The sequence below is a fragment of the Microtus ochrogaster genome, chromosome 6 (genome assembly GCF_000317375.1).
Source record: "Microtus ochrogaster isolate Prairie Vole_2 chromosome 6, MicOch1.0, whole genome shotgun sequence".
Classification (NCBI taxonomy): Eukaryota; Metazoa; Chordata; class Mammalia; order Rodentia; family Cricetidae; genus Microtus; species Microtus ochrogaster.
The window spans coordinates 22,628,187-22,652,316 of record NC_022013.1 but is presented as its reverse complement, the minus strand read 5'-3'; the positions used below and the strand labels follow the sequence as shown (position 1 = coordinate 22,652,316).

Here is a 24,130-nt window from a genome sequence, read left to right as displayed (position 1 = left end):
TAATAAATAAATAAATAAATAAATAAATAAATAAAACATGGGCAAACTCTTAAATTGCCATACTAAATATGAGAAGTTGGACATGAGAAGTTAAACATATGTAGTGGTGGCAATGCACCACAATGTCTTGTCAGCTTTCCCTCCTTCACTATAATTTCCTTGAGTGAATTGCCTGTTGGCTCAGTTGCTCCCTCACTATAATTCCTTGAGTGAACTGCCTGTTGGCTCAGTTGCTTTGGACTGGAGAATAAGTAGCATGGTGGAATACCCATGGTAGGGATAAGCACAAAACCACTGAGAGAGAGAGAGAGAGAGAGAGAGAGAGAGAGAGAGAGAGAGAGAGAGAGAGAGAAATGAAACACTCTGGGTGCTACACTCCCCTTCAAGGAAAAGCCACTATGCCTCAAAGATATCCAACTAGGTCCCACTACCTCCCAGTGAAGCCACTCTGGAATCAAGTTTTCTTTCTGAGACAAGGTCTCACTATGTAGCCTAGGCTGGCCTGGAACTCATTATGTAGACCAGGCTGCCCATTTGTGTCTGCTCCTAAGTACTGGGATTAAAGGCCTGTGCCACCATGGATTAAGCCTTTGAAGGCCACACAGGTTACAGACCACAGCAATTGCAAACATACTAATGCTACCTAGAGTCAGTTGTATATTAGGAGTGTTTTATCACTGTTAAAAAGAAGAAAGGGGGCCTTTAAGAGCATTTGCTGCTCTTGTAGAGTGGCTCCCAGCGCCCACACAGACTCACAAGTCTCTAAATCTCCAGAGCCAGGGGTTCTGAGCTCTCTTCTGGCTTCTGACGGTACTGCATGCATGTGATGTACATACAGACCTGCAGACATTATAAAAAGACAGACAGGCTAGGAGTGTAAGGCTCATCTGTAACGCCAGTACTTGGGAGGCAGGAACAGAAGGGTTCCTACAAGATCATGGCCAGCATAATCTCCACAGCGAGATCCAAGCCAGCTCTGGCTAGGTAGCCAACTTTGTTTAGAAAATAAAATATTTAAATGTTTTTGTAAAGAAAACAAGGGGAGGACTGGAGGTGTCGTTCAGCTGGCAGAGTGCTTACCTGGCAGGCACAGAGCCCCGCATCCCATCCCATGCTTGGCAGTGCGTGCCTGCAATTCCAGCACTTAGGAAGATGAAGCTGGAAGTTCAGAAATTCAAGGTCATCCTGGGCTTTGAGGGTTTGAGACCAAGTTACAAGAGACTTTGTCTTTAATATATATATGGAAGGAAGGAAGGGGCAAAGCACAAAAGGTAAATGAATAAGGGGAAAATGAGATTCCAGACTCTTTCCTCCTCATTTATAGGCTGCGGTGAGCGCTGCCACACAGGGGCAGTCAATACATCATTGACAGGTGTGAGACCTGGCTGCTCCTCGGTCCCCCAGAGGAAAAGCAAAGTGCTCTTCTGGAATTATCTGGAGGTTGTGAGGTAGAGAGGGGAGGAATACGGAGAGGGAGGCTGACTGAGAGGTAGCAGGCTAGCAGCCTGAAGCTGGGGCAGCTGGGGAGCTGAGATGCCAGAGAACAGGGCATGGCAGGTGCTTGGCAAACCCTTCCCACCCACCCCACGCTAAGTTCTGGCTCTCCTCCCCATGGGGAGCTGGCAGGGCTGGCCTGGGATCATCTGTCTTCATTAAACCGTCCCTACCGGCTCTGTCACTTCTTGCCAGAAAATGCATCAATATTCCCCTGTGGTTGTCAGCCCTGAGGCCCTTCCTCGCCTCTCCCCCTCCCCGCCTCCCTTTCTTTTCTCCCTCCTTTTCCTTCTCTTCTTCCCTCTCCCTCCTCTCCTCTCCATCTCCCCTTCCTGCCACTTCCTGCTCTTTGACCCCTCCTCCTTCCCTTCCTCTTCTCCTTCTTTCTCCTCGTCCTTCTCCTTCCTCTCTTCCTCCATTTCCTCCCCTTCCGCTTTCTTCCTCTTTTCTCTCCCCACTCCTGCTCTACTTTCTTCCTCCCCTTCCCCTATCCTACACACACACACAGACACAGACACAGACACAGACACACACACACACACACACACACACACACACACACACACACACTCTTTTCCTCAACATTATGTGATATGCTTGGATCAGCAGAAGAACCCAGCCTGGCCCTGCACTGTGAGGTCCCTGCCTCCTTTCACCTCTGGAGATTCCACTGTGACTCTCCCTATACTACGGGGTCCCTGCTAGAAACTCTCCCCAGGGACACCTTTGGAGGGGAGACAAAGGCTTCTTGCTCTCCAGGAGGAACCTGCTGCTTGCTCTGTGCTCCTTTCCACCCTCACCCGCCCCCACCCCCTGAGGGCCAGCTCCTGGCAGGTGTGCAGTCCCGGAGGCAGACACAATGCCTCAGACAACAGAGCTGTGTCAGGCTTGGAGTGACAGTGATGAGCCTTGGAGAACAAGGTGTCAGTGTGGCCCGAGAGGGCCTAACAGGCTAACTAAAGCTTGGCGCCTGAGTTCCTAAAACCCAATAGCAAAAAGTAAAAATACAAACTTGATCAATCTTACCTACCAGCTGGCTGGTTACCTTTAGGACAAAACCCAAATGATATGCTGGGTAGTGGTGGTGGTGCACACCTTTAATCCCAGCACTCAGGAAGCAGAGGCAGGTGGATCTGTGAGTTCGAGGCCAGCCTAGTGGACAGCGAGTTCCAGGACAGCCAGGGCTACACCGAGAAACCCTGTCTGGAAAAACCAAAACCCAAAGCAAACCAAACTAACAACAAAATCCAAATGGTTGCTGCCATGGTGGCCCATGCCTGTAATCCAAGCACTGGGGGAAAGGGGCACCGAGGCTGGAGAAAAGCTGGGAATTTGCAACTAGCCAAGGCTCCATAGTGAGACAATGTCTCGAAAACAACACCAACCAACATACAAATCAAGAAAAGGGTTCCCCAATCTAGTCCAACAGTCCCTGACCCCACTGAGAGCACCACTGTCAGCTCTGCTCTCTCTTCTTGCCTCTGCCTCTCTGGCTCCCCAGATCTCTTCTGCCTGTTGCTTCAGCTCTTGCTGGTCCACAGTGTGGCCTGTCAGACAGACACATGGGGCTTCCAGCAGGCTGCCACTCACTGAGGTCTCTGTTGAAATCTCTCTTCTGAAAGATGCCACAGACACCGCTATGGCTCATGCAGTCCCCCACTCTGACTTCTGCACACTTACCTGCTTGCATTTTTTTTCCTAATCTTATTTTGAAACAGGGTCTCCTCACAGGGCCTGCTCTTCCTGTGCTGCGTGTTCTGTCCCAGAAGGTCCAACCCTCCTTCCCACTCTACTGTGATGACCACCAAGTGTACCGTATTTCTTGGAACCTCAAAATCCCTTGGGTACTCTTTTCCCATACCTAACTAGCAGAGAGTCCCTCCCCTGAGCAGGACCATGTGGACTGTCCCTTCAGCTGTCCCTGGTCCCGAAGCTCAGTGGTGGCCAGTTAGTCCTCTAGACTGGCTGCAGAGTTCCCTTCCCTGGGTATCTGCTTCAGAGGGTGCCCCTACCATGCCCTGCCCTACCAGTATCCTGTGACTTGCAGAGGGCCACCACCCACTCCCGGACAGCCAGGGTGCTCTGTCCTCACTCAGCATCCACACTGACCATTCAACAAGTATTTTGGGCCTGCCTGCTCTGAGTGAAGCCCTGTGTCCCTCCCTGGGGATACCAAGATGATGAAAAAGTCAAACTACCCTTCCTCTCCAGAACCTTAAGGCAGGAAGACAAGTCCCTCGGCACATGAGGTAGCAAAGGCAAGGGAGGCCCCCCAAAACAGAGCACTAGCCAAGCATAGGCACTGCTGGCAATTGTGGCAAACAGAAGCTGCAGCTCAGAGAGGTTAGGAGCTTTGTCTGAGGTCACACAGGAGGCTTGCCCATGAAGTGTTGAAGTGGGGGACTGAAATCCAGGCTGTCCGGCTTCGGGGCCAAGATTTTAAAAAATATTTGATCTATTCTAGATGAATAAAAGGAAGAGGCCCAGAAACAGGTGTCACAGCTACCTGGGGCAGGGGTGGGGACAACTGGAGATGGCTGGAACTTAGGCTTCACTTTGCAGTCACCCCGACCAATCTGAACCTGGCTCTGGACACTTGGAGCTGGAAGGGCCTGGTGGCTTCATGCTGTTTAGCCCCTTGGGTCAGGAAGCAGTGCTGTCACAGGGATGGCTACAGAGACTGTCTTGGGCAATTGTATCAGTTGGACAGTGGCAGACAACTGTCCCATTAAAACACTGCGCTCCACACTGTCAATGGTGACGTGCACGGTGCAGCTTCTCTCATGACATCACACTCACCAGGTGCCGGCGCCGAATGGGCCATTGATTTATTTATTATTTATTTTGATTTTTCGAGACAGAGTTTCTTTCTATAGCTTTAGCTGTCCTTGAACTTGCTCTGTAGACCAGGCTGGCCTCAGAATCACAGAGATCTGACTGCCTCTGCCTCCCGAGTGCTGGGATCAAAGGTGTGCACCACCATCGCCCAACTCTGAATGTGTCTTAGCAAGTGGCCTGTGTCTTGTATCTCGTACTATGCCTGGCTGCTCATACAGTGATACAATAAAGCTGGTGAGACTGGGGGGTAAATCCTCAGTAGAGTGTGCAAGCAAGAGGCCATAGGTTCCATTGCCCGAGTGCCTGAGGATGGTGGCAATGGCAACAGAAACATCACTGAGGTCATGGTCGAGGGTGAGGACCCTAGTACTCAGAGGGTAGGGCCACGTGGAAGGAGAGGCGGATCCTGGGATAGAGGAAAAGACACCCAAAGTTGATGTCTAGCATCTCCGTGTTTGTGGCACACTTACACACATGTGCACATACACTATGCACAAAGTTCTGAAGGATGGATTGGATAGGTGAAGAAGCATATGGATGAATCCCAGCCCCACAGGAAGCTAATCCAGCAGCCACCACTCATCTCGGGGTGCTGGCCTGGGCTGGCTCTGACTCCAGCTCAGAAAACACTTTTGTGTCACCGTGGCATCAGTCCTGAGGATTCCGGGAACCCCTCTGGCCCTGGGAAAAGCAGAGCCAGCAGCCTCTGGCCACTCTCCTTTCCCTTTGTCCCATCCCACTGCTGGCCACTCTGCTCAGAAGTCCCCAGGATCCCAAGGCTATGATGTAGTCTCTTCCTGCTTGGTCCTCACTGCATCCCAGTGCCCTAAGCGGTGGAGCAGGCACAGATGCTGTGAGCACACCTGGACCACAGCTCACCAAGTCTCCTAGTACTGTAGTACCGGCTGGTGTTGTGCCTGCAGTGCAGCCCAGATTGAGAGTTCTGGGGAGCCAGGTCTGCATCCTCAGTGCCCTAAGCGGTGGAGCAGGTTCAGAGCCCAGACAGCGCACAGATGCTGTGAGCTGAGCGCACCTGGACCACAGCTCACCAAGTACTGGCCAGCGCTGTGGCTACAGCGCAGACCAGAATGAGAGCTCTGGGGAGCCAGGTCTGCCCACAGCAGCACTCAATCTCACAAGGGGAGACCAAGAAGAATGGTGGCCATTGGCCAAGGAAGCGGGGTGGGGGTGGGCAGCATGGAGGGGTGGAGCAGCATGCAATGAAGGAGGAAGAGGAGGAGGCAGACACGCTGAACCCCTGAGCTGGGTGTGACAGGTGAGGAAGAAGAGGGTTGAGCACTGCACCCAGGGGGAGCAGGGGAGGAAATGGGCGGAGCTAGGAACTCACAAGGAAAATCTCATTACTCCCCATGGTGGGCCTGAGACCTATTTTGTTAAATTCTGGTTCACTAGAGAGGGATGGTGACAGAGAGACTCTCACTTTCTCTAGATATAAAGTAGGCTTGCCCGGCTGTAAATCTGCAGGCTGGGTTTGAACCTACGGATGTCTGGCTTCAGCATCTCACTCCACACTGTGCTACCTAGGCAGACAGAAGGGGAAGCACAGAACCCCTTCAGCAGCGCTGAAGCGCCTCCTGCCACCCCGCAGGGACGGGAGCAGTTAGGGGAGGGAGGTAGGAGGCCATTGCTTCAAGCAGGCAGGAAGAAGGCTGAGGAGCTGGGAGAGCAAATGGTGGATCTGAGAAAACTGAGAGGTAAACTTGGCACACTGTGGAGCTGGCAGGGAGTGCGAAGCTGGGAAGGGGGAGGTGTGAGGGGGATTTGCCTGTTTCTGGCAGGGTGCTTAGGGGAGGGTGTACATGCCACAGCCAGCCAAGCTGTAGGAACAGAGGAAGGCCTTCAGGAGGTCACCTGGTTCCGGCTGGGATACATTTACCTGGGAGGTATCTGTGGAACACCCAGGTAGAGGTGCTGCCTCATGCTCCCCTGGACCTCCCCCCTTCCCTGTCCCATTTTCCCCAGGTCCCCTGATACCTCACAGCAGAGTCACTGTGTCTTAAAGAACCCTAGATTCCCCAGACCCTTTGCTCATCTTCTCCTGCAGTCTGTGCGTCCTCTTCAGGCCTTCCACCAGATCCTGCTGGCCCCTGAGCTCTTCAGAGTGTAAGATGGAGTTTCCCAAGCTTTCTGGGATGTAATATCCTTCCGTGTGCTAAGATCATGGTGGGGGACTCTAACCCCAGCGGTGAACCTGTACCAAACTGAAGGAGACTCTGGCAATCTGCCCCACAAGTTGCAAGGCGACCCACTGAGAAGCCCAGCGGGCACTCTATGTCTATGGGTGGGTAGGGGAAGCTGGGAATGTGGGGAGGGGGTGGGAGGACAGGCAGCACTTTGGACTAAGAGGGGCTTTCTCGGAGGACAGATAGCCTAGACTCTCCTGACTCAGCCTGGCTCACAGTGCTGTAGGGCCGGGAGCCCATAGGACCTGGAGCACAATTCTACAGGGGGCACCCTTGGTTGAGGGCTCAGCGAAACATTTCTAGAATACTCTAAGATAAAGCATTTGTTTCCTGGAGCTATTCTACTTTCCTTGCCTGCCAGGCCATGCCAGGGCGGGCATTTGCGTGTGGGGAAGCCCTTGATGCAGGAGCATTCTCGGCAGCTACGTAGACCACAATGCCGAGCTGTGAGCCATGTTGAGGGCAGAGTGCCTACTGCGACCGCAGCTACTTGCCTCCCCCCTCTTCCTGATCTCCTGCATCCAGCATGTCTGCAGTTCCCGACATGCCTGACGGGCCAGTGGGAGGGAGGCAGGTCATTACCGCAGGAGGGGATGGAGTTAGACAGACCCAGGACTGTCCCAGCATTGACTGTGAGTAAAGAGGAGTGTGTTGTGTCCTTTTGCCTGGAGACACTCGCAAATATACGGATATGTCTTCCTGTCTGACACAGACCAATTCCCTGTCCAGGCCACCTTCCCTGACCACTTCAGCCCATGGCTTCTTCGTTTCTGTCTGAACTTAGACGTGTGTTTCTGAAAGGGTGTGTAACTGTGTGCATTTGCAAGTGGGTGTATATGAGAGTGTGTGCCCATTTGTGTGCTGATTCGTGTATGTGAGTGTGCATGTGTCTAAAAGTGTGTGTGTGAATGTGTGTGTGTGACTATAGATGAGTGTTTGTGATTTGGAGTATTTGTGTGTGTGTATGTGTGTAAATATGAGAATATATGAGTGTGTGAATAAGTGTGTATCTGCCTTTGTGTTCTCAACTTCTCCTGAGGACCCACCCCTGTCCACTAATTCCCAGGGGAGCTGAAGTCTGCAGAAATAAACTCATATGTCTGAAGCATCTGTGGGTGGTATGGAAAGGGAAGTTGGGAAGTTCTACCGGTTTTCCTCCCGATGTGGGAGCAGGAGCACAAAGAGAAGCTGTGGAAGATGGAGGCAGACTCCTTGGAAAGTACGGTCAGTAAGCGTCGCCTTCTGCGGGGCATCACTGTGCCAGCTCTGACACCCACACCCTGCTCTCCAGCTCACAGGTTTGGGCAAGTCACTTCAATCTCTCCGAACCTCACGTCCTTCACCTGAATGAAAGACTATTATGTCACCTGCTCTGCCAAATCAGAGGACACTGGAGGATTCTGCAAGGGGCTTTGCAAACTGCAGACAGACGTGGGCAGAGAGCATTTACCTCCAGGCCTCGCCTCAGTCTGTTCTGCCAGGCAGAAACAGAGAAAGGGCCAGAAGGAAGCCTGGCTCGCCCCAGCGGGAAGCTCTGCATTATCCGGGTCCTTGGCAGGCTGTGAGAACAGGAGCTGATCAAAGGGCACGGTTGTAAACAGCAGGGGAGGGCCTTTCTCCCCCGGCAGGGTACCCTGCAGACCTCAGAGCAGCCAGCAGGGCCTTCCTGCCCTCTAGTGGTCAAACTGGAAAGTACATTCACCTCACAACCTCGTCTGTTGGTGTTACACTACCAAGGCCTCAAGAGGCTGTTATCCACAAACCTTCAAGGTCTGCATTATGGTTAGGTTAGGGTTCCCGTAGTAAAGATAGAGATGTTCCCACTTAGAGTTATAAAATTTGCTTTCACAGTAGTGGAGCAAGCTGTGCAAAACAAGGTTGGGAAGACACGGGCTCATTGTTACAGGAACATTCTTACTGTGGCAGGGTCTATTTCGAAAGGCTCTTGGGCAGCCCAGCCTAGGCACAGCTCCTGTGTCCTCCCCCTCCCCCAGGAACCTAAGGTCTCCCTTCTTTCCCAAGGCCCACCTCCCTTTTCTTCTAGGGCACAGGACTGTCAGCTTTTCGGTAAAGGGACGAATAATGAATGCTTTAAGCTCATGAGGCCTGCGTCACAAGTACCGACCTCTGTCCACAGGCTGCAGTCAAGGACATAGCCTAGCTAACAGCATGGTTGAGTGTCAATAAAACTTTATTTAGAGATGTTGAAATTTGGAGCCTTCTACTATTTTCATTCCTTACAAAAATGTTATCTCTTGTATCTTTTTTAAGCATTTAAACAATGAAAAGTCTTGTCCAAGGCCTTGAGTTCAATCCTTAGCATCCAAAGAGAAAGAGCTTCCGCTCTTAGCTTGCAGGTGAACAGAAACAGGCACCAAACTGCCTCTGACCTTTGCTCTAAGACATGGGAGTCTCCCTGTATCCATCCTTGCTCAGCTCCGGTCTGATGGCTGCTTCTAAGGCCTTTCCATTGCTTCATTTTCTTATCCATTCCCCTCACCAGAACCCACCCACGGTCCTGCCCCCACTCTGTCTTCTCTTCATGAGACTCATTCACTTCTAGTTTCCATGATTGGGAACCCCCGCATGCCCCTTCAGGCCATGCCTCAGCTGAAGAGCCTGCACCCAGCCACTCCAAAGAGCTTGGGGTCACACTTCCATCACTGTACGTGTGGTTCAGGGGCACCTGGGACTTGTAGTTCTTTGGGACTGAATGACGGCGGGGCCGGGCGGGACAGAAACCTCTGTCAACACATTGGCTTTTTTTACATACACTCAGGGGTGTGTTACTCGGGAGGAGTTATGGGGTGCTGGAGGGTTAGAGCCTTTTTCCCCTTTCAGTTTATGTGCATTGGTGTTTTGCCATGGGTATCAGGTCCCCTGGAACTGGAGTCACAGACAGCTGTAAGCTGCCATGTGGATGCTGGGAATTGAACCTGGATCCTCTGGAAGACTAGTCAGTTCTCTTAACCACTGAGCCACCTCTCTGACCCTGGGTTAGAGCCTTGTGCACTAGGATATGCCACCCTGGATCTCAGAAGAGAAGAAGGCTAGCGAGTCAAATAGTCCCATAGGCATCAGAAATGATCCCTTAGCCATGGGGAAAGGATGCCGTTCCTTAGAGAAAAAGAACTTTCCAACACCCCAAGACTGACGGCCAGCAGGTGGCAGCAGAGGTCACCGAGGAGGTTCTTGGAGACTGGGAAGCAGGGCTGTGGTCCCAAACTTAAGGTTTACCTCCTGTGTTGGGCAGGAAAAAGGGGACACCAAATCAAAAGGAAGTGGTTCTCCTAGGGCTTTTCAACTAAAATCCTCTGGATCAGCTCCACGGATGCATGGACAAGAACACTGAAGTAGAAACTCAAAGCCATGATCTTTGGGGCAGAGGTGGGGAGAGTGGGCTACCCACTCTAAGGTTGCCAGGGTCCAAATCCCAGCCGGATGGGTTACGAGCTGAGTGGCCTTGTGTCTATGTTTTATTTATTTCAGGGGCGCATGTGTGTGTGACCCCAGCGCTAGGGAGGTTAAGGCAGGTGGGGCACCTTGGACTACACAGTGAGACCTTGTCTCAAATAAAGAAATAAAACTTTAAAATATATATGAACTAAATGGATATATAGGCAATGACTGAGTACATGCAGGACAATGTTGATGGCATTATCTCCTGGAACTGGGTGAGTGCTGGATTACGTGGAAGTGTTTGGCACTTGGAGAATGTTCAGAAACATTTAACAACAGTTAATACGGCTATTTACAATTTTTCACTTTTATTCTGAGAAAGTCTCATTCAGTTACCCAGACTGAACTGAAAGTCATTCTGTAGCCCAGGCAGGCCTTGAACTTGTCATCCTCCTGCCTCAGCATCCTGAGTTGCTGAGGTTACAGACTCATACCATCTGGTCCACTATAGGATGTTTATCTTTAAGATCATTCCTGAATGGGAGCCCTCAGGTCTCTCTGTTCCAGGAGCATGCCCCAAGATCTAAGCGTGAGACATGGGCAGGAGCAGCAGCATCATACTGCCCCCGGAGCCTCTGGATCTGGATGGCACAGTGGGATGAGCCGGCTATCTGGATGGGGTCAGCTCCCCCTCCACCAGCATCACCCTCTCACTGTTTGGGACCCTTAGGGATGTTCTTTGCCTTGGCTCCTTCAGGTTCCAGGACTTGGGGGTTGGAAGCTGCCCTCAGGTCTCCTGCCCCACACATTGCTTTCCTAGTGGCCTGCATCAGGCAGGCACATGCGTGCGCGCGCGCGCGCGCGCACACGCACGCACGCACACACACACACACACACACACACACACACACGGCACCTGTGCTGGCTGGAGGAGAGGCAGGCTTTAGATTACACACACACAGACACGCGCACACATACACAGCACCTGTGCTGGCTGGAGGAGAGGCAGGCTTTAGATCCAACAGTGGTGACTTTCTGCTCAAGAATTTCCCCGTTGAAGTACTGAGCTTCCTGCCCCTAGGCCTTGTGGCTTCTCCCCAGGCACCTTTCATCTGTCCCCTCTCTCAACCCTCACAGTAGGTGGCACTGTGAAAAGTGAAAGCTGGCACTCCGATGTCCCCTGGAGCTAGAAATGGGTTAAAAAGGAGAGTAATTCAGTTCCCAGCCTGAGAGTGCACCTCCCTTTTCCCCTCCTTCAGGCAGTATTGCTTCTCAGAAATCAGGAGGCACAGGCTACCAAATTAGCAAGCTCAAGGACCCCTGGGAGCAGCAGTCTAAAAACAACTAAGGGGCAACCTAGGAGGTCAGAGGCCTAGAGCAGTATGAACTGAGAAGGCAGTGGGCTAGCTCGCCTCCTGCAGGTCTGCAGACTGGCTCCCGACCTTGTTCCTGCAACCCTTGCTCCAGCTGGTGGGGAGTGGGCCACAACACCCCGAGACTGGCAGACTCCTCACTTGGACAGACAGTTGATCCCTAATTGAGCTGGTGGCACTGGGGAAATGCCCCTTGATGTCCAGGTACCAGGGCTCAAGCTCCAGGTGAAGTCCCCCTTCTCGGAAGCATCATTCTGCAGGATCCAGAAGGCCAAGGAGAGATGTAATTGCACCGAGCTTTGATTTCATGTAAGTGGCAGAGGTACACTGGGAGGGGCTGAGTGACACAGGGTGCCCCTGGGGCATCATGATGGGGAGACAGGGCTTGGTTTAGAGCTGAACACCACAATCCTTCTGCATTCAGGGAACTGAACCCAAAGTGAGATCCAGGATGAGTTAGATAATTTGGGGGACCCACTGGAAAATGAAAGAAGCCAGGGCCTTTTGTTCAGTGGTATTAAGAATTGAACCAAGAGGGGCTGAAGAGGTGGTTCAGAGGTTAAGAGCACTGGCTGCTCTTCCAGAGGTCCTGAGTTCAAGTCACAGCACCCACATGGTGGTTCACAACCATTCACAATGATATATGGTGCCCTCTTCTGGCCAGCAGTTGTACATGCACACAGAACACTGTATACATAATAAGTAAATCTGTTTTTTATAAAAAGAATTTAATGAGAAACCTGGGGGTGGGAGGAGAGGGAGAGGGGGAAGCACACCTTTAGTTTTTAATCCCAACACTCTGGAGACAGAAGCAGGCAGATCTCTGTGAGTGTGGTGCCAGCAGAACCTAAGTAACAAGTTCTAGGCCAGCCAGGGCCACACAAAGAGACCCTGTCTCAGAAAAAAAAAAAAAAAAAAAAAAAGAAGAAGAAGAAGAAGAAGAAAGCAAAAAATAATTTAGCCAGGTGTGGTGGTTACATGCTGGTCATTCCATAACTTCAGAGGCTAAGGCAAGGAAGATGAAAAAGTTCAAGGCAAGCCCGGGCACCATAGAAAGACTGTCTCAAAACAACAGCACCAAGACTCTCAAGAAGCTAGCAATAGGGCACTCAGCCAGGCGTGGGACCACTGAGAGACCCTGCTGAGTCAGGTCCAGGTGAGTGCACAATGAGCCGCACTCTGAGGCTGAGAACTCTTTCTTTCCCCTTTAAAGATTTTATTTATTTTTATTTTGTGTGTATGAGTATTTGCCTATGTGTATGTATGAGCATCAAATGTCTGGTACCTGAGGAGGCCAGGAGAGGCCAGAAGAGGCCATTGAATCCCCTGGAATTGAGGTTGAAAAAGTTGTGACTTACCATGAAGGTGCTGGGAAGTGAACCTGGGTCCTCTTCAAGAGGATCGAGTGCTCTTGCCTCCATCTCTCTAGCTCTGAGAATTACTTCTCTTTTGTTGTTTTTGTTTTGTTTTGTTTGGTCTTGGTGTTTTGAGATGGGGTTTTTCTGTGTAGTCCTGGCTGTCCTGGAACTCACGATATAGACCACGTTGGCCTTGAACTCAGAAATCTGCTTGCCTCTGCCTCCTGAATGCTGGATAAAATGTGTGCACCATCACCTCCTGGTGAGAATTACCATTTCTTAAGCAATCTACAGTGTGTGTGTACCTGTGTGCGTGTGTGCGTGTGTGCGTGTGTGTGTGTGTGTGTGTGTGTGTGTGTGTGTTGAAGTGTGTGCACAAGACCATGGGTGTCCTACTCTATTACCCTCCACCTTATCCCTTTGAGACAGGGTATCTCACCAAAACCTGGAGCTAATCAGCATGCCTCAGGGGTCGGGGGATCTGCCCCAGCACATCCCAGAACTAGGGTTAGAGGGATGTGTGCACACAGCCACTGGGCTTTTAATGTGACTGCTGGAATTTCTATCTCAGGTCCTCATAATTGCACAGCAATGAACCATGCCCCCGGCTCACGCTATATGTTTTATAAACAAGATTTCATTTAACTTTCAAACAACTGTAGAAATAGACCACATTTCCTCCACGGAAAGCAAAGCTTAGGGAGTCAACCCAGAGCCCAAGGCCACAGGCAATCCCAAGAGCATCTATGCCAGACTCTTCTGTGGTCAGAGACCATTTCTTTCTTGAGTGACTCTATGGTCTATGACTCACAGAATCTCAGTGGGGATGGGGCTGCATCCTGGTGTGTGGCAGAAATCCACCACACACATCCTGGAGCCCGACCTGCTCCAGGCTGCCTTGCCCTGGAGCCTAGCTTCAGTGGTAGACGAAAAGCACACCTGCTCTGGATAGACACTACTGCATGACGTGAGTGACAGAGAAAGTCACTCGCCTCTGCTAGCCTCTGTCTTCTCATCCCTAAAATAAAATTATAGCATTTGTTTAACGCATTTGTTTAACCCTCGGGGTAAATGTGACCTGCTACATAATTGCCATTCGCACCTCTTCTGGGCAGCCCCTGAGCTCATCTTCCAGTCTGCACTGTGGCTGTCCAGCCCTTCTCCGATCTGTTCGTTCTCTGCTCGCTTCTCCTCCAAGTGCCAAGTGCCAGGGAGTTAGCTGCCGATGCCTCCTGGCTTTCAAGGGTTACTGCTACTCACACCAGCAGGGTGGCAGCTGCAGCGGCGTTGCGGGGCGGGGTGGAATAAAAGAAAATGCCAGCCGTGATGGAATGAGGGAAAGCGGCCATTGCTGGATTCCTTTTTTTATTTGTTTGTTTTTTCGAGACAGGGTTTCTCTGTAGCTTTGGAGCCTGTCCTGGAACTAGCTCTTGTAGACCAGGCTGGCCTCGAACTCACAGAGATCTGCCTGCCTCTGCCTCCCGAGCGCTGGGATGAAAGACATGTGCCAGCGTCTGGCCCACTGCTGGATTCTTCCCAGCATCGCAGTCCTCCCTTCTGAGGAGGCAGCTGCCTGCCTGTGCTCATGGAGGGCCCTCTTTTATCCTATCACTCAACAAAACTCTCACCCAGGTCCCCGCCTTGCCCCTCGCCTCCTCTCAGGGAAAAGAGGCCAATCCTTTCTTGTAGGATGCCTCCTTTTCTGGAAGCTTCCATCTGGGTTCCTGGTCAGGACTGTTCTGGGTGGCTTTGGGTCTCAAGAGGGTGGTTTGTGTTTCTGTTGAGCCCTGCCTTGAAATCCCTCCTCTGTTCAACCTTCTCTTATTCTTCTCAGGGACAAAGATCCCCCTCCAGACTTTCCTATCCTGGGGGGAAGAGAAGGCAAAGGGGTGGGTGGAAGGAAACCTCACGTCTGAGTACCTCCCGCCATTCCAGAGAAGAGCGAAGCCTGGCCCACTGACCTCCAGTTGCCCGGATGACGTGTGCTCCTTCTATCTCTCCAGGAGTAAATATTGGCTTAAATTCATTTACCAGTTGTTTAATTAAGAGCAGTCAGTCATGGCTCATGAGTGGTAGGGATCCTGGGAAGAAATGCTCAAAGATAGCAGTGCCCACGGGAGCTGTTGTGTTGGCAGGTTCCCTGGGCCATCAGTAGCTCTGGGGAAGTGCAAGCCACAAATTTCTTCCTTGCCCTGGCTACATGAGCCTCTGTCTGGTGCCACCAACTTGTGAGGCTGGGCTGGGCCCTTGGAATGCAGGCCTCTGGAGGGGCTGGTTTCTTGCCAATCCATTTGGCACTTGTCTGATTCAGGACGGCCTGGTATTTTAGGTATTGTACCCGGTCACGCCACCATTGTTTGGTCACCTGTTAGTGACCGCACATTCAGACATGCCTGAATCATTCAAGCAGAAGGTCTGCGGACCAAGCTGATCACTCAGATGGGTTCCAGTGAGTAGGTCTGAAATCTGTCCCTCCGTATAGCCAGGTTCTACTCCAGGGAAACTCTAGGGGCTCACAGTACTGGGTCACGTGGCTCATCCCGGAAGAAACCCGATATAAGGCTAGGCCTTTTCCTCTTCCTCACTCCTCAGTGTCCTGTGCCTGTCCACGGTGACCCCAGATGCTGACCCCTGCTCACCCCTCCCTGTTCTATAGGCCCTGTGATCACTCAAGCCACACCTGGCTGTGCTGGGGCCCCAGGGGCTCCCAGGCTGCAGGAAAAGGGGAAGTTGGCCTGAGAGGAGATTAGGGAAATCAGCAACAACTCCAGACTACAATCTTCCCAGGGCTGGGTTCATTTGGGGTGACTGCAAAGACACCCTGCTGTCTCTCTAATGCTGGGCCTCAGACAGTAGCTTTCCCACTGGCCCTCGGTACATGTCTGGCTGGACCCAGCCCTGTCCGACAGCTGGGACTTGAACAAGTGGTGAGGGGACACAACCTGCCTAGGCATTTTCTGGGTTGTGCTAACCCTCAGAGGCCATGACTCACGACCACAAGGCTGTTTGTACCTCTCCATCTCCAGATTGGGGGTGGAGGGCAAAATCAGCACTGGCATGGTGCCAAACAGAGCCAGCATCACTTTGGGGTGGAGAGGGTTCTGAGCACTTCCTGGCTGTAACAGCAGAGACAAATTCCTGGGCTCTGGCTAGGAGCTTTATACAATCTAGTGCTTGACTTTAATTTAAAATGCTAGCTGAGCTGGGTGGTGGTACACACCTTTAATCCCAGCACTCAGGAGGCAGAGGCAAGTGGATCTCTGTGAGTTCGAGGCCAGCTTGGTCTACAAAAGCTAGTTCCAGGACAGGCTCCAAAGCTACACAGAGAAATCCTGTCTCGAAAAAAAACAAAAAACCAAACAAAACAAAGCTAGCCACAGTCATATCTTTTATTTCTACTATAGAGGTCTGGAAGCCCCGATCCTGTCTGTCTCGGTAAACTCACCTTCTCCCTTAGGCTGGGCAGCTTTTTTTTTTTTTTTTTATTGAGACAGGATTTCTCCGTAGCTTTTTTAGTTCCTGTCCTGGAACTAGCTCTTGTAGACCAGGCTGGCCTCGAACTCACAGAGATCCGCCTGCCTCTGCCTCCCTAGTGCTGGGATTAAAGGCGTGTGCCACCATCGCCCGGCGTGGGCAGCTTTCTTTATAGTTCTGTTCTTCCCATACAACTTGGCATCATACAGGCCCAGGAGGCTCAGAAAGGAGACCAGAGAAGTCGGGGTAAGGATGGGGAAGAGGTGCTTCCCTCCCAGCCCAGGCTGTTGCTGGCCTTCCTCCAGCCCCATACCTTACCCTGGGCAACAGGATTTGCATAGGACTGCTGGCCTTGTCCATTCCTCTATTCTATGGCTAGTGGTCACGGCTGGCTGGAGCCATGAGGGCATTTATGCCAAGCTAATCGCTTGGTACCTCCCCGCTGTCCAGTCAGCCGACCACTCTGTCGCTATGGAAGCCTCTCTAGTGAGGGACCTTGCCTGCCAATCCATTTCTCCTACCACACATCTGCCTCCATGCCAGGTGGACCTGTCAGCCAGACACGTCTCACACAGCTCTGGCCAGAAGGCTCTGAGAGTATCCCAGCTGACTCTGTCCGTCACTGGTATCCATGCATCTTTCAGTGGAGTGGGGAGGGGGGGTGTGTGTGGGTGTGCGTAACTGTTCTAGAACAAACTTTGAGCCAGGATTACTGTGTGTGTGTGTGTGTGTGTGTGTGTGTGTGTGTGTGCGCGCGCGCGCGCGCACGCATGCCCTCAGGTACATGCCATGGCACACGTATGGAATTCAGAGGACACCTTGCCAGGGTTGTTGACTGATTCTCCCTTTCCTTGGAGATGGATATCAGGAGATCAGTTTACATGAAAAGGGTTTTTACCTACTGAGACAGCTCAGTGTCCCACCATGCCTCTTTCTAACTCACTTCCTAAAGTCTACCCTCAGAGTCCCCTGGAAGCCAGTGTGTCCTGCTGGCTTTGCTGAGTTCTGGGTACCCTCTGTTTTACTTGATCTCCCCAAGACTCCTAGAACCCCATAGTCATGGGAGGGCCAAGCTGGAAGCGCATGATTCTCAGCTTGAGTTTCTCTTGCCTGGAGCAGGGGAGGCAACTTTGTTGTTTCCTGAGAGGGGGTGAGGAGGGGGTGAGGTTGGGGTTTGGGGTTTAATTACGGAGCAGGAACTTGGCGGTCAGGTGCTCCCACAGGGCATATGGCACCTTCTCTCGGCACCCGTCTAATGAGATGGTACCAGGCCGTTGGCAGGTGGGCTCTGTAATTTAAGGGGCCTGATTGCAGTGGTGGTGAGCGCCTTTAGCTTCATCAGAGCAAAAGCCTCTTTGACTTTTTCTGACTCAACTGAGGGTTCAGGGGGTTGAGTTCTGGTCTCTCTCAACGTGTTGCAACATGGCACGCTCTTCGGTGGCCCAGTGGGTGAGTTCAGCGGCCTCTAACTCCACGTGGCTGTTTAGAGCAGTGTCATGTTTGGACACTGTTTGGCACAGGATGACGCAGAGAGGAAAGTCAGGATCTCAAATGCATCTCCCGACAGTTCCTCCTCCGCACCTGCCTCAGAAGCTGCCACATTGTATGTGGGGGGCGTCTGTCACCTACAGGGGGAAGCTCTTAGAACCTTCGGAGACCCTCAGAAAAATTTTCTCTCTGAAAACTGACAACAGCTAATGATTCCCCTTATTAGTCTGCCACTAAAAGCTAAAATTCCTTCCCTGGGGGAAAATGTAAACAACAGCAGCTCCCTCCTTCTGATGTCCCAGTAACAAACCAAAGTTAGATTCCACCACAGCTCATCCAATGGGTTTCTCAGGTTGGCTCATACAGCATGGGGGGAGGGGGGTTCCTGACAGGAGCACAGGTGACCCCCCCAAAGCAGCTGGACTAGAAGGTCTGTACCCAGCATGGACGACCTTTCCCCAGAGGTGCATGGATGAATCCCTCTCCCCTAGCCTTTCAGTCTGTGTACTCTGGTTCCCACCTGAGACCCCAGGCCTGCAGATAATTTGGGCAGAACCGCATATGATTGGCTGAGAGGGCTGTTGGTTCGGTGACCCTCCCCACCTGCCGGGGGACCGCAGGTCTTGAACACGGTGGACTCTCAGGGAAATGACGGCAGTAAGAACCACCCTGAGCTATCTTCAGTCACCGTCCATCCGTCAGCACATGACCCCAGAAGAATGGCACTCTTCTACCCATTCTACAGACGAAGAGGCCGAGGCACAAAGTAGCAGTTTGTCACGCAGATAGAGCGGAAGCAGGCAGGACCGCTCTAGCACGCTAGTGTGCGGAGATTCTCTTCTTAGATGAATGCGTCTCTTGCCCCTGCATTTCATATGTCCCTCTTCCGTAGTCCATAGGATGGGTTTGTAAACTGTTTTTACAAAGAGCTAAAGTCACATCTAGAGCTCTCCTAAGCTCAGGGTGCAACATTCCCCACCCTTACGAAGTCAGGAGGCTGGGGTCCCAGGAGAAGTGCTCCACCACTGAAAAAGTAGCAGTTAGTATCTACGAAGGGAAGAAAACAAGGGAGGCCCATCCCTGAGGGCGAGAGAAATCAGGAGGCCCATCCCTGAGGGGGAGAGAAATCAGGAGGCCCATCCCTGAGGTCAAGAGGACCGGGGAGGCCCATCCCTGCTTTCAAGCTGGGTTGTCTATACAATGCAATGCGTTTGTGCTTGCATAGTGCTGGCATCAGATGCAACACAAAGCCTTCATTCAGCCAGCCAGGTAACCACTCTACTGCTGAGCCACACTCCAGCCCCCAAATGAGATTCTAGATAACACGTCTACAGAGAAGACCTGCCTTAATCTAAGCAGGAACCACGGTGCAAACTGAATAAAGCCTCCAATGCCTGCCCAGCCTGTCAGTAGGCACAGGGCCACTCGTCTTCTGGGGACTGGGGCAGTGACCCAGGTAGTGGGCTTGGGGCCTGGCGTTAAGGAAGAAGCCATTAAGCGTGAACAGGATGTCCTGCAATTCGCTTTGTTTGCTTTCTCTGCAGGGTAAAAGGCAGGAGACAGCCTGGGAGACTGGCACACTGTCAGGTTCCTCCTCCTTTAGGTCTGAGTGACTTAGCATCCACAATGCCCTCAGTCTTCCTTCCCAGCCCTCCATTCACCTCTTAGACTAGTACTCAGTCCTAATTCCAGACCTGCCCTGGAAAAGGTCACCACTCAGGTGATAAGGCCCATCTCACGCCAGAACTGAGCAAGTCCTGGGCAAACCAAGGCAGCAGGCCATCTACCCAGAGTTTCTAATGCTGCCTTGTGGTCATTAACAGCCTGGACCTTCCGCTCCTCCCGACTCCCCTCATTGTCTCCCCTCTTCTTGGCCCTTGTCCTACCTTCTGGTTTGCTCCCCCTCTTCTCAGGTTAGCTCTTGTTCTTCAGTTCCACCATCTTGGTTCTCCAGGATCTGGAGAACCCTGTTTGTTCTGTGCTGGTTGCTGGGGCAAGACACAGTCTCTTGAGCGACTCACAACCCACTAAAAGACACACAGAGATGGAAGGTAGAGACCAAGCCTGTCCACACAGCATCAGGGGCCGTGTGTGCCAGGGAGACAGTCACTGAGCTGGGCTGTAAAGAATGAACAAGAGTCTGGTAGGCTAGGAGGGGAAGGAGAAAGCTTCCCTAGCAGGTAGGAATGAGAGCGGCAGAGTTGCACACCAGGGAGGTGGACATAGTTTCATGCACCTGGACATGCACCGTAAGAGGGAAAAAGTCAAGGGGAGTTGAGGAAGGCACGGACAGGTCACAAAGGACCTGGTGTGTCACGCCTCTATGACAAAGTCCCTGCTTGAGCTTGAAGAGGCCCACAGCCCCCCAAAATGAAAAGGCTGTGCTTCTGTGGCTTTGACTTTGGTAAGGGGGCCATCAGATTCCAAAGGCCACTATCAGGAACCGCTGGAAGCTGCTGGGCAGAGGAAACGGCTGTCAGAAATCTGCTTTCAGTTACTGTCTCTGGTGGCCAACTGAAGCAAGAGTTATAAGAGGTGAAAGTCGGGGTCAGTTTCCAAGTGCAGCCCTCGGGTTTTGGCCTCTCCAGGGCAGTGAGCCACCTCTGTCTCCCACCTCCTGGTCCACCCAATACTCTCCTGGACACGTCCACAGGCTTTCAGCAGGACGTTCTCACATCTGAAACCAATACCTGGCTTCTTCACGGGGCACATAACTGAGTAGATGTTTCCTACTGGACTTGAGGCCAGCTCTAAAGTGAACTTACACCATGAGTCTTAGGGTTTGGCTTATGACTTTCTAGCAATCAACCAACTCTTGTTCCCAAAAGTTTTCAAATTCCTTAAGGTTTTCTGAGAAGACAAATCTGTTGCTCCCAAGTCGGAAAGTGACTGTACATCCCTGTAATACAGGGACGAATCTTCAGCCCCATTCCAGGAATGGGCAAGCCTCAGACCCAGCTCCAAGAACTGTTCCTCTGGACCCTGCCGGGAGATCTTCTCAGTGGCCTGCCCTCCCCGCCAACCTCACCAGCATCCTCCCCAACCACTGCTCCAGTCTTGTTGCTAAGGGACACCTTCCCATTTACTCAGGCTCTGTGGGATGGCTTTGTTGCCATGGTAATGCATCAATCTGGAGAGGGAGAGGGAGAGAGAGGTAAGTGTTGGGACTGCTGCTGAATGCAGGGGTGGGGTTCTAATTTGATGATTGCCAGGGTCAACAAGGCAGGTATGTCTACCCTGCCGCAAAGCCCTCTGGGGATGAAGCTGTCATTCCAATGAAGTCTAGAGTAGTTATGCAAGGAGTGTGTGTGTGTCTGTATGTGTACATACATGAACATACACATGCCTGGGTAGGATACCTGGTACAGTGATAAAACCAGAAATCCTGAACTCAGCTGAAATCACACTGGAATGACATTTTTCTGCAAATTATTGCCTATCTCTGCACATCATTGGAAAACAATGATCAGGGACTAAAACGGGCTCTGTCCAGCCCTGTCCTGTTGTCCCCACTGATTATTAGATCTGAGGCCACTTGGGCTGAGGCATGTTGGTCTATCCTCAGGTCTCTGCAGTCCCTCTCTGTTCTCCCTGCCAAGGACATGACTGTTGTTAGAGTAAACCTCTCTGATTGTCATTTCCTGCTTTTGAAACCTTGGACTGCCCAGTCTCAAGCAGACGGCTTTGCAGCTTGTCCAGCCTATGGGAGCCTTGTCCCTTTAAATCCTGATGCCCCAAGATATGGACATTCCTACTGCACCATTCTGCTGAAGAGAAAAATTGAGACTGGGCCCTGGATAACTAGAGTAAGTCTTGCATCTTCATGGAAGGCTTGGGTCTCTAGCCTTCCAAGGGTCCCTGAAAGGCTTCTGGAGGCCACCTACGTGTGTGTGTGTGTGTGTGTGTGTGTGTGTGTGTGTGTGTGTCTGTATGTGTGTATGCACATGCGCACTGCTCACCAGAAGAGCTTCACAGCCAGCCAAGCTCTCCCTGTAGCCTTCTGGGGAAAGAAGTGGAACAAGCTTGAACTTTGGGTTTACAGAAATTATTCAAATGTGCTGCCCACACAGTCTGTGAGGGAGAGCAGTTTCCAGATCCCCCACATATCCCTCAGGCACCTCAGGACACCATCCTATCTGCAGAGCTCAGAACAGAAAGGGGGGAGTTGGGCTGCTCCTCACCCCCACCCTTTGCTGCTCAGGTCTGCCGGAATCATGCTGCTACAAGGACCACCCTGGGCCTCCCACGAATACTCCAAGTTCTCCCAGATAGAAAGAAGGAGATGCTGAAGGAGAGACCCCAGGAGTGGGGCTGCTAGGAACACTCTCAGTTGAGAGCCTGCTGTCTGATCCTCTGTGAGGATGGAGACACATGGGCTGCAGAGAAGGGAAGGGGAATATTGATGGGGTGTCGGGTGCCAAGTTTACATCTCTCTGAACTCACGGAGCCTCATGAGAGAGGGCCTGTTACCATCTCCTGCACAGATAGAAAACAACAAGACAAGGTCACTCGGTCTTTGGGGCTTTACAGCCGGAGGTCTTGATTAGAGACTAGCAGATTGGCCGTCCTGCCTTAGTGCCAGCTAGTGTTGTAGCTACCGAACTGTCTGGAGAGATGTGTGCAGGGAAACTGGCAGAACTGAGGGAGGACAGCGAACGCTTTGGAAGGCAGTCTCGGGAGGACACAGATGGGGAGCAGATGAGGGTGTCTCAAGTGTCACATCGTCAGCTCCTATGCCTGGATGGACATGAAGTGCCCACGGCATACTCAGGACTCAGCTGGGGCCCTGCCACGTCAGACCTTCACTCTTATCTAGCTAACCCTTCTTCCCAGGGCTTTTTCTGGGACTGTTGACGCTCTGTGTGTCATTCTCTGTCTGTCTAGATACCCATTACAGCCACCGGTGCCGCCTTCGTTTAGGTTTTTGGAGACAAGATCTCACCTCTGAGTAGTCTAAGCCAGCTTCCAGCTCGTTATATCCTCTTGTCTCAGTGTCCCCAGTGTTGGGATCACCATGCCAGCTGAGACATTGACTCTATTTTTTTTTATCATTATTTTTATTATTGGCACTGGAAATTGAATCTAGGGCCTTATACCTGCAATGCAAGCACTCTACCACTGAGTTATACCCCTAGGCCCTTTGTATTATTTAGACACCCAGACTGGACTGGACTCCACATGTAGACCAGACATGTGTTGAACTTTTCATCCTCTTGCTTCTTCAGCCTTCGGACGAGCTGGGATTGCAGCCCTGAGCCCCGCTAAGACCTTTTGAAATCGCCCCCTTTAAAAGGGGGTGACTTCAAAATTCTGAATGGAACTCCCGAATGGAGATGGGATGATTTGACCATCTTGAGCCAGGCAACTAGCCTTGTATTGTTTACGCTTGCTGTCATTGTCCTTTGTCAAGGGATGCTGGGGCAGAATAAAGCTGCTGTCCTTGGCCCCAGCCAACATTGTCTCGGCATGTGACAGTCCCTCTGCATGCCTCTCTCCCAGCGGACAATGAGTTGCACGAGAACAGGCTGAGCCCAACAACCCAGCATCTTACATACAGCAAGCACTTCAGAAATGTTTTTTTGGTAGGCAAAGGATGGTAGTTACCTCTACTGCTTACGGAGTCCTTGTGAGCCAAGCCCTGGGCTAGGCCTTTACCATACACGATCTCTGATATATACCACAATCATAAGATTGACTTTAGTGTTTTTCTCCTATAGATTTGCCAAATTAGGCCCAAGATCACATAGTGGTCCAAAGGAGGGCTGGGTGTGAGGGCACACTGAAGAAGCCTCAAGGCCCTGTCCAGCCCATCACACTGCTGCCCCCAACCTTGACTCTCTTAACTCTTTGATCTTGCGGCACAAACAGACACACGGTTCTGTGAGTGTTCTAACCAGCTCTCAAATCAGGTCCCCTCTCTCCACTTCTGGGACTGTCACAGTCTATGACGGCCTCTCTTTTCACGGGGATTGGCCCCCGACTGGGATTGCCATCTCTGGCTTCGCCCCCACTAGCAGCCTTCCACTCGGTCACTGGAGTGACCCAAGGTGACCTGGTGAGATGTCTTTCCTGAGATGCTCTATGCTACTCCATGTCATCCTGGTTTTAGTATCACCCCTGCTGGGAAAAGAGAACGACCCTTCTTCCCTCCCGGCTTCCCTTCCAGTAACCCTCAGCTCAGGCGGAGCACAGGGACTGTCCCTGGGCCATCCAACACTGACCCCTGGGCTGCAGGCCACACTTCAGGGCTTCGTGGCCGCTGAACTTGTACCCCTGAGGGGACAGTAGGACCCCAGCTCTATTCTTTGCCCTCTTTGACTTCCAAGCCGTGAGACGAGTGGCGTTGCTCTTCCACCTGCTCCTAACCGTGACGTACTATGCTGTCATGGTTTCGAAAGCAGTCATTTGTTCATGGACTGGAATCTCCAAAACCTTGTGTTCTCTCTCTCTCTCTCTCTCTCTCTCTCTCTCTCTCTCTCTCTCTCTCTCTCTCTCTCCGTGC

At 51.8% G+C, this 24,130-nt stretch overlaps 1 long non-coding RNA gene across 1 annotated transcript in view; it reads right to left on the bottom strand.

The window, feature by feature from the left end:
* LOC113456203 overlaps window positions 1-24,130 on the bottom strand; it is a 52,679-nt gene that overhangs the window by 26,345 nt on the left and 2,204 nt on the right. Inside the window, exon 2 of the long non-coding RNA XR_003377059.1 lies at window positions 19,515-19,655. This is a non-coding gene — a long non-coding RNA (uncharacterized LOC113456203). The remainder of the gene's footprint in view (window positions 1-19,514; window positions 19,656-24,130) is intronic.